This window comes from Heliconius melpomene, chromosome 21 (assembly GCF_056956725.1).
Source record: "Heliconius melpomene rosina isolate 202511_hmr_F chromosome 21, ASM5695672v1, whole genome shotgun sequence".
NCBI lineage: Eukaryota > Metazoa > Arthropoda > Insecta > Lepidoptera > Nymphalidae > Heliconius > Heliconius melpomene.
In genome coordinates this window covers 14,731,215-14,743,136 of record NC_140409.1, presented here as the reverse complement: position 1 = coordinate 14,743,136, position 11,922 = coordinate 14,731,215, and positions in this window count along the sequence as shown.

The following is an 11,922-nucleotide window of genomic DNA, read 5'->3' as shown; positions in this document are numbered from 1 at the left end:
TTTATTTTTATTATAAATTTTCGATTATTATTACCATAAACAATTACACGGAATTAATGTTATTAGCTATGTAAGAAATAAGTAGGTTGCACAAACTACTGAAAAAGTCTAATTTACATATTTTTTTATTATGATGTTATAGTGTTGTAGTTTAAAATGAAGTATCGCAATAATATTTTTTTTGCTTAGATGTTATTATGATGTTATAGAATAATTAAAATGTCAAAGCAGTATTACTCTAAAATTTATGTATTTACTTATATCTTCGTGTATCTATGTGGAAATCATTCTCCATGACTACATTTATACCATAATTTAGAATTTACAATTTTAATGGATATGTTTTATGTAATTCACAAATTTTCTTCATTCTACCTTTTAAATCAATTCTGATAACATTACTTATCTTTACTATTCTCAAAGGGACATAGATACCGTTAGGAAAATTAAAACACAGATTTTTGCTTAGATGTTAGATGTCACACACTAGTTTCGATCTAGTATTTGTTATAAGTACATTTCAATTTAAATAAAATTTGTAAATAAATTATAAATTTTAAAAGAAGTGTTAGTATTGTTATAGTAGCTCAAAAATAGTGTAGTATTAGTAAGTATATAAATATATATATTATTGAAATTAAATATATATAAAGTTTTATTTTATAAAATCTATGTAATGCATGGAGCACAAAGAAACAATTTGAACAATAATTTATTTATTTAAAACAAGTGTTATCTTTGTTTTAAAAATATTTTAATCTTTTATTGCTGTGGTAAAAGTACTTTTTGACTTACTTAGTACCAAATGAATAACTATGTATAAATATGTTTGCATTTTATTTACCACTACACTCAAGTGGAGTGAGAGAGACTTGACTAACTAAATTAATAAAATAAAAGAAAGTTTATTGATCAATAAAATAAATTGTTATATACATAGAAATATAAAAGTATGAAAAGTAAAAAAGAAGAAAAGTATAAAAGTATGAAGTCAGCAGTAATAAACTTGTATACAGTATCTTTCTACTGGATAGTTAATAATTATTTAAAAGAAGAAGAATTGTATCCTTTATAGTTGTACTCAACAAAGCAATTTAAATCGTAATATAATCGTGTAGAATTTTGTCCCATAAAGATTAAATCACTTTGTTTGTTTGTTATTTACACAGTAGCGGCATTGATATTTAATTGATTACGATGTAAATAAATTGCTTCGAAAATTCGATATGTAAACATTTCATCAATGAAATTTTAAAATTTTCAATATACCTAAATATATTCAGTAACTTTATTTGATATTGCTGAATCAAAGGAAGCCCGTACAAGTACTACAAAACATTTAAAATTATTTTGCTTAACTTAGGCACATTAAATATATTAGACTGAGATCCGGCCGTTGAATCCTGCATATCTGAGTTTTCTTAATTTAACCTATATTAATGAATAATACATGATTAGTAGAACAGATTACACCTGGATTGCCTGGAAGAATCCTGCCGCAATCACCTTTAATTACATTTTTTCGTAACTCGTTTTTGGAGAAAATTGCACCCATACGTTTTTTATATGAATCGCACGTCATTTGAAAGATAATCGCACAAGGAATTGGAAAATTAAGGGTTGCCAGCTCTCAGTCTGCCGCAAGTCTAGGGTTGCCTGATTTAAAGTTGTCACTAAATGTTAATAATTTGCACTCATGTGTTTTTTTAATGAATTATATATCAAATTAAAGCTTATTTTTTTCTGAACACTATAAAACAGGGTTGCCTGGAAAATTCCTGCCGCAAACAGGGGTTGCCAGCGTTTGAAATATTTTATTCCGGTTCCGTTTGACTAGAATAGACGATGAAATGCGCGGTCTGCCTTATGTTTTAAAGTAAAATATATAATAGAAGGTCAATCTTAAAATCAATGTTTATTCCAATAGTTCACCTGTTAAATGATGATTTCAATCATATTAAGTACACGCAGAAAACTATTTAAAAATCATGGGGCAGAAGAAATCATCCTTATTTTTAAAGTAAAATAATGAATCTATAATATTGAGTCTTTGCAAAATCTATTTTCAAAATACTAATATTTATTTATTAATCTAAATTACCATTTTGAAACAATTACATTATCTAATTAAATAAATGTTTACAAATATCGATCTACTATAAACTATTAATATACATACATATACATCATGTTCCCTTAATATAATGAAGGGTGACCATTATTGCGGATATTTTTTTTATTAATTATATTGAAAAGTACAACACTTGCCGCAATTTTTTTTTCTCACGCAATTTTTAATAATTTGCAAAGGAAAGAAATATATGTAATAAATAGAATTATAATAAATAAAAGTAAGTTAACAAAATAAATTCGAAGAAAATCTGACAGTAATGCCGACTAATAAACGCTATTTACGGTTTATGACCAAGAGTCGGCAAATATCAATTAGTTGGCTATTTTTTACTATAGATAAACATTTTGCGGCGCGATACAAAGCAAACCAAATGCAATAAAATTATTTTCGAAGGTGTATTGTTTCTAAAAGCAATAAAAGTGCAGATGGCCAAATGAGTTGTTTTTGAGCATATTACTTAGTTACTTACCTTTCGTTTTGGAGTAAAGACTTTTTTACTTGACAAAAATGAAGATGTGTTTTTTGTGCGGCAGGAGTGAAAATGTGATAGAATTTAAGTAGGAATCTCTCCAAAAGTGTAAAATTATGTATTTATGTATTGTTTCGCCAAAAAATGAATTTTAAATACAGTGAAATTTTTTTAAATAGTGACACAATGCACGGTTATCATTTAAAGTGTTACAAAAAGTTCATTGTTTTAAAACAAAAATATAACGAAGTATTTTTTAATTATTTTCTAATGCAAAACGTAAGTATACTTTAATGTTTAATATTATATAGTTTAATAAAATGTAGACAATTGTGGCTGTGGGAGTTGCCTCAGTTTTGATTACACTAAGTTAGGGACGTGAGTGAGTGATTACGCTTTATTAAAATTATAAGAACAATTCTTTCAGACCTAAATGCCTTAAAAACTATCAGCATAGACGGACAAGTTCTTGCAAGCGACATTTTTTTATCTATATTTTTTAATAGTTTTTATTAGTTGAATAGTTTTCATTTACTTTGCAAAAACGTAAATATTCGTACCAAAAAGATGGGCGCCATAGTTCTTTCTACGGATACGGACGGCGTTGTCAAATTAAACAAGCAGAGGGCGAAGAGAGAGAGAGATTGTTTATTTAAATGTAATTTTCCATATTTTCTTAATTAATAAAAAAAATATCCGCGATAATTGTCACCTCTCATTATATTAAGGAAACATGTTGTAATTAATACCTTATAGTAGATCGATATTTGTAAACATTTACTTAATTAGATAATTTAGTTGTTTTAAAAGGGTTATTTAACTAAATATTATTATTTATAAAATAAATTTTGCGAAGACTTGTTACGTTAGCACACAACCCGGGAATCGCTGACCTAGGACCACCCAGAACATGTCCAACAACGTTACCCATAATTTCATTTCCAATTACATTCCAGTTACATTGCACCATTCTCTTAAATCTTGGAATTGTTATTTGAATCCCCGCACCTGCTGTTATAATTAAAATTAGAATTAAACGTAGAATATAAAATCATTCTTGTCTCCGACTTTGAGCAAGTCTCACCTTTGTAACCATAAGTTAATTTTAATAAAATATTTTTAAGTAAAATCGGTTTTTTTTGGATCCTACGCTGCCACCGTACATAATTGGCGCAGTCGGTAGGATACTCGCGGGCCGGGTCGCGAGCAACGTAACTTAAAATTCGGGAATATCGAATTTAACGTCTCCGCGGACCACCCGGGTGGCCCTCAAGCACCAGCACGAGTATCCAGAATCTACGAGGCGGCGCAGGAGTATCCAGACATTGATGCACCAGAGAAAACAGATTTAACCCAGTAAGTACATTAGAATCTTTCTAGTGATTGCTTACCCGTATTTTTAAGTTTCCTTTTTTTCCGTTTCCGTTTTGTGACAATTGTAGATTTTTTAATATTAATTTAGGTTTAATACGAATAAAAACGCGGTTCTTAAATTTCCTTTTTCGGTAATCTAAGATATATAGGTTTAGCAATTATTATTATAACGTAATTAATTTTTTTATTATATAATTGAATAAAATATAATTAAATTAAAATGTCTGAATTAGATAACATTTTTAAAGCTTTACGCCTAGTGCCCGAATTTGACGGAAATTCAAATGTTTTACCCAGATTTATTAGTTTATGCGATCAATTGGTACAGGAATTTATTAGTAATAATCCCGATAATAATTTAGTTAGTATTGCTCTTGCAAATGGTATTTTAAATAAAGTAACAGGCCCAGCGGCACGCTTTATAAATACAAGTGGTATTCCATCAGACTGGAGTGGCATTCGTAAGTCGCTAATTAATAATTTTTCAGATCAACGCGATGAAACTGCGTTGTACAATGATCTCTCTCTTTTAACACAGGGATCTAATACCCCTCAGGAATTTTATGAACGTTGCCAAAATTTATTTAGTACAATAATGACATATATTACATTGCATGAGGAAATTGGTACTACAATAGAAGCTAAAAGAATTTTATATCAGAAATTAACTTTGCAAGCGTTTTTAAGAGGTTTAATGGACCCCTTAGGCTCACGCATACGATGCATGAGGCCGGAAACCATAGAAAAAGCGTTAGAATTCGTTCAAGACGAATTAAATACTATGTATTTACAGGCTCGAAATGAACCCGACAGGACAAAGCACCCCCAGAACTTTTCTTCTCAGTCTTTTAAGGTAAATAATTTTAATAACCACACTCCACAGTTTAAGCCAAATTTTCCAGCTAATTATCCACTTCGTAATAATTTTATAACTAACCCACAACAGACATTACATAGACAACACTTAGGCCCAACACGTACTCAACAAATATTTAGAGCACAACCCCCGAATTATAATCCCCATAATGCATTTAGAATTATCCCACGTAATGCACCCCCACAATTTAACTCGACCTCTCAGGCACCTCGTCCTATGAGCGGTGTTAGTAATTTTGTACCTAGAAATTTACCACCTACTAGACATATTCCAGGACATGATTGGAGTAAGCACGGAAACCCACCACCGTCGAATTATTTTAAAACAAGGGAAATGAATTTCCACGACAGTGACCTTTATGACCAGTACTATGACTATTATGATTATTATGACGATAATGAATATTATAATTACGACGATTATTATTACGCAAATCCATATTATAGTAGCGAACCACCCCAAGAATTATCCCAAAATTGCGAACAAATTGTAGAGGAACCTTCGTCATCAACCCTTAATAAAGAAGAGGATTTTCAGAAACTTAAAATTTTAGACAAACCAAAATAGAACTTAATCTCCAAACTCAACGTCAACTTCCCTATATTCAGATTAAAAATCCCCCTCTAAAATTGCTTATCGATACCGGCGCGAATCAATCTTTTATAAGTCCAGATGCAGTAGAAAAATATTTTAATAAATTTTCTTTAAAATATGATCCTTTCGAAGTAAGTAACGTACACGCTGTAAGTAGACATAAGTATTCCGTAACTATTCCCAGTTTTTCTGAATTTAATAGTAAAGATAGCATTACATTTTTTATATATAAGTTCCATAATTATTTTGACGGTTTAATCGGTACGGATTTATTAGATAAATGGGAAGCGACTATCGATTATAAAAGAAAATTATTTGTTACTTTAAACGCGTGTAACCCTATTCAAATTTATAATTCGTGTAATTTAAATTTGTACGAAAATATTATACCGGCAGGTACCTCGAAATTAGTAAAATTACCAATTAATATTCGTGAAGGTGAAATTTTTATCCCAGAACAAGTAATCTCTAGTTGTATTATAAAAGAATGTTTAACTTGTGCGAAAAATAACAGAGCTATTTTAGAAATTTATAACCCACATAATAATTTTTTCTATCGACAAACCTATCCAGGCGGAATTGAATCATATCGAATATAAGCATACCGAGCGAATGATAGAACGCGAAAAAGATGTTCTCTCCCGTTTACGGACTAGCCATTTAAATGAGGAAGAAAGAATTAATTTAGAAACGCTTTGTGGTCGTTATTCAGATATATTTTATTTAGAAGGCGAAACCTTAACGTTTAGCAATACAATTAAGCATTCGATTAAAACGAGAGATGAAATACCCGTATATACTAAAAGCTATAGGTATCCTTTTATACGTAGACAGGAAGTTAGGGAACAAATTCAGAGCATGTTAGATCAAGGAATTATCAGACCCTCAGACTCAGCTTGGAGCTCTCCCATATGGATCGTTCCAAAGAAAAGCGACGCTTCCGGAAAAACTAAGTGGCGCATTGTCATAGATTTTCGTAAAGTTAACGAAAAAACGATTGACGATAAGTATCCTATACCGAATATATCGGATATTTTGGACAAATTAGGTAATTGTCAATATTTCAGTACATTAGACCTTGCTAGCGGGTTCCACCAAATTGAGATGAACCCCGCTGATATTTCTAAAACCGCTTTTAATGTGGAGCATGGGCATTTCGAGTTTTTAAGAATGCCCATGGGCTTAAAAAACGCACCCTCGACCTTTCAAAGGGTCATGGATAATGTCTTACGTGGTTTACAAAATAAAATATGCTTAGTATATTTAGACGACATAATAGTTTTTAGCACTTCACTTCAAGAACATATAGAAAATTTAGGAAAAGTCTTTGATAGGTTACGCGAGTCAAATTTTAGAATACAAATGAGTAAGTCGGAATTTTCAAAAAAAGAAACAGCATATTTAGGTCATATTATTACATGCGACGGAATAAAACCAAATCCCGACAAGATATATGCTATTCAAAATTATCCCATTCCGAAAACGAGTACCGAGATAAAACGATTTTTAGGACCCGTAGGTTACTATAGAAAATTTATTCCCAACTTTGCAAAGATTATAAAACCACTCACTCAATGTTTAAAAAAGGTTCAAAAATTATTTTAAATCAAGATTATACAGATTGTTTCGAAAAATGTAAAAATTTATTGATTAACGATCCCATCCTACAATACCCCGACTTTTCCAAGGACTTTATACTGACTACGGACGCTTCGAATTTAGCTATAGGCGCTGTACTTTCGCAAGGACCTATTGGTTCAGATAAACCCATTGCATATGCATCTAGAACTTTAAACACGAGCGAAATTAATTATAGCACAATTGAGAAGGAATTATTAGCGATAGTTTGGGCTACGAAGTATTTCCGCCCCTATTTATTTGGAAGAAAATTTAAAATTATGACTGACCATAGACCCTTTCAGTGGATTATGAATATTAAAGAACCCAATTCTCGACTGACTCGATGGAGGGTAAAATTAAGTGAATATGATTTTTCTGTAATATATAAGCAGGGTAAATATAATTGCAATGCCGACGCTTTATCCCGTATAGAGATTCATAATGAAGAAGCGAATTCAATTGCAGTAAATTGCTCAGAAAAATCCCCTTCGAATTCAAATACAGCAACCGTACATACAGACTCAGAAAACCCTATTTTAGAAATTCCCATAACTGACGACCCCTTAAATAAATTTCATAGGCAGATTATTTTTAACATAGTTGGCGATATTAAAAGTAGACCTGTGGTATCGAAAATATTTGAAAATTATATAAAAACTACGATTTCAATTTCAAGTTCAAGCCTAGAAAATGACGTAGTAAACGCGGTAAAAGAATACATAAATCCCAAGGTAAAAACTGGTATTTTAATTAATCCCCCATTAGGTATGTATAAGATAATCCCAATAATTCAAAATAACTTTAAAAATTCTTCAATGAACCTTCTCGTTTGTAAAAATAATTTAGAAAATGTAAAAGATTATTTAAAACAGCAAGAAATAATTAAAAACTATCATGAAGGTAAAACGAACCATCGCGGAATAAATGAAAGTTATCTCTCGTTATCGAAACGATATTTTTGGCCAAAATTAAAGGAACAGGTTACGAAATATATTAATGAATGTTCTATCTGTGGGCAAGCAAAGTATGACCGTAATCCTATTAAGCAAAAATTTCAAATTGTTCCTCCCCCAACTAAACCTTTCACCATAGTTCATTTAGATCTATTTAGTGTAGAAAATCAAAAATACTTAACAATAATTGACGCATTTTCAAAATACGCACAAGCTTATCATTTAAGGGATGCTACTGCGATTAGTGTCTTACAAGGGTTATTAAAGTTTTGCACTCATCACGGTGTGCCCTTGACGGTCGTAACCGATAGAGGTCCCGAATTTTCAAACCAATTATTTTTAGAGTTCCTTAGACTACATAAAATTATTCACCATAAGATATTACCTTGTTCGCCTAATGAAAACGGAATAGTAGAACGGCTCCATTCCACATTAGAACATTTAAGAATATTAAAATTAAATCAAAATGGAGAATCAGTTATTAATCTCATGCCTTATGCTCTCCTAGCTTACAATAGTTCCATTCATAGTTTCACAAAATGTCGACCTTTAGATATAATAACTGGACATTTCGACCCCCGTGACCCCATAGACATTGACCTGACAGAACAATTATTACAATTATATATAAGCGATCATCGTGACCGAATGAAAAAGGTTTATGACATTATTAACGAATCTTCTTTACACCAACGAACCCAAATTATTGAAAATTTAAATAAAAATAGGGAACCCGAGATTATTTACTTACCAGACCAACAGATATTCATACGAAACCCTAAATCATTTCGACAAAAACTAGCCTCTCGTTTTACTCGCGATAATGTTTTAGCTGATTTACCAATACACATTTATACAAAGAAAAAACGATTACCTGTTGCAAAAACGAGGCTAAAAATAGTACCTAATAGTGCTCGATTGTCACAGACTGACGATCCTGTTAATGACCTTGACCCTAGCGGAAGAAATTAATTTTAGTAACGTGTAGATTTAAGTAAAATTCGTAATAGTTTAGACTCCGTTAAATTACAAATAAATAATATTGAGCCGATTTTAAAGCTTTCCCTTTTCCAAATGCAATGCAGCTGACAACTTTTGAGTTTAATCGTGTTAAGAGAGGACTCATTGACAGATTATGTAATAGATTATGAAAAGTATTTCGGGAAATCTCGACTACACGGACGCCATAAAGTATGATAGAGCCATTAACTTACTAGAAAAAAATAATGAATAATTTGACGAATATTAATACGGAATTGAAAACCTAATTTTATAACTTTTACACATATAACTCAAATATTTTTAATTTTATTATAATTATCATTCTATTTTCACTTTTAGTACGTATCAAGTTATGTTAAGCAAATTAAATACATTATATAAGAAAAATGAACCTTTAGATATTAGTTTAGAGATTATATTATTATAATGCTAAAGATATTATTTTAGTTTTCAAGTTTCCAATTGTTTTCCCTAAGAATTTTCCTGAATCACTTGTACTCTGTACCTAAAATAAATCGCCACATCCTTTATTCCTCTCACCCCTTCCTAACAATTCACGAAAAAGATTTTATGTACATAGAGGCTGAATGCCCGAAGATCGGTGAATCATACCTAAATGATCTTATTGTTAATTACCTATAAGGAAATTCTGAAATAACACAAAAAATTGAAATTTTCAAGGCAACTAAGAAATTTTCCGCACAGCAACCTATTTCGAAGATATTTACTGAATCTAATAGTCTTTATCATACCACAGTCCCATTTTATGAAATTATTTTATGAAAACATTTTATGAAAATTAAGAAAAATGAAAAGCCGAAGCCATCGAGTGAAGGGAATTCTTCAAAAGAAGAGGCCAGCGCTCGAGATCCACTAGAGCACATTCTCCAGCACTATTCGAGATCCAAGGACACCGAATAGGTGCTGTTCTTCAGGAGGGAGGTGTTACGTTCAACATGTCCCACAACATAACATAACATAACATAAAAACTCTTTATTTCACACCATATTAAATATTTAACAAAAACAAAAAAAAAACGTACAAAAAATAAATGTGAAAGGGCGGCCTTATCACTAAAAGTGATCTCTTCCAGGCAACCTAATTTTTGAAGAATCTATTTAAAAGACAGGGCATGGCGCGATCAATCATATATATATTTATACACCTGCATAAATACTATCTCATAAACTACATAGAATACACATACATAATAAAAATAAATAAATAAATAAGTAAATAAATAAATAAATAGATAAGTGCATAGATACATGACAATTACGTCGAAATATATAAAAATACTACATACTAAGATAGTAATTTTTAACTTTATATTTAAATATATTTAAAGATTTAGACTGCCTTATAGCTCGCGGTAACGTATTCCATAGCTTCGCAGCTTGGACAGTGAATGACTCACTGTAGCAACGGGTACGACACAAAGGTATTTCCAGGACATTATCACTTTGGGATCGGAGAGTTGGGGCAAGACGGGATTCAGAGCCGAGAAAGGTAAAGCGTTCTTTAAGGTAAGTTGGAGTTTCAGGATGGAAGAGGATAGAGTAGAGAAGAGTTAGAGTATGAACATTCCGACGTTCTTTGATAGGAAGCCATCCGAGCCTCGATCGATGCTCACTGATATGATCAAATTTCCTCAGTGCAAAGATAAATCTTATGACAAGATTTTGTAGGCGCTCTAATTTATTGAGTAATTGCTGCGATAAATCCAGGTAGCAAGTGTCTGCATAGTCTAGGATGGGTAGTAACAGTGAGTGTGCTAGGGTTATTTTAGTTTTAATCGGTAATAGATGTTTCCATCTTTTCAGCCTACCCATAGCACAGTACAGCTTGCGGCTTAGCTCAGATACTTGAGGTGTCCACGAAAGAGTGCTGTCCACCTTGATACCTAGATTTTTTACGGTATTGCAATACTCCAATTTACAGGTGTCGAAGATTATAGGTGGAAGGGAAGGGAGATCGATTTTGGTAAGTTGCTTAGAACTGCCAGGAATACACACTTGAGACTTTTTAGGATTTACAGACAAACCATATGATTTGCTCCAGGTATTAATGGTTTGCAGGTTGGAATTAACTTGACTAATAGCCTTAGCAATGTCATCTACCTTGGTGGTCGTGTAAATCTGCAAGTCATCAGCGTATAGGTGAAACGGTAAGAATAAAAGCTTAGTAACGGAATTGATGAAGATGGAAAATAGTAGAGGAGAAAGTACTCCACCCTGAGGAACACCAGCATAAATACTGCACACAGACGACTGCTTATCATTTAGCCTAATGCATTGCTCCCGTCCATGTAGATAGGCGTGAAACCATTCAATAGCTTCTGAGGAAATATTAATAGATTACCCATACGTTACCCATAATTTCATTTCCAATTAATACATTGCACCATTCTCTTAAATCTTGGAATTGTTATTTGAATCCCCGCACCTGCTGTTATAATTAAAATAAGAATTAAACGTAGAATATAAAATCATTCTTGTCTCCGACTTTGAGCAAGTCTCACCTTTGTAACCATAAGTTAATTTTAATAAAATATTTTTAAGTAAAATCGGGTTTTTTTTGGATCCTACGCTGCCACCGTACATAATTGACTCAATATTATGGATTATTATTTTACTTGAAAAATAAGAATGATTTCATCTTTAAATAGTTTTCTGCGTGTACTTAATATGATTAAAATCATCATTTAACAGGTGAACAATTAGAATAAACATTGATTTTAAGATTGACCTTCTATTATATAATATTTTACTTTAAAACATAAGGCAGACCGCGCATTTCATCGTCTATTCTCATAGTCAAACGGAACCGGAATAAAATATTTCAAACGCCGGCAACCCCTGTTTGCGGCAGGAATTTTCCAGGCAACCCTGTTTTATA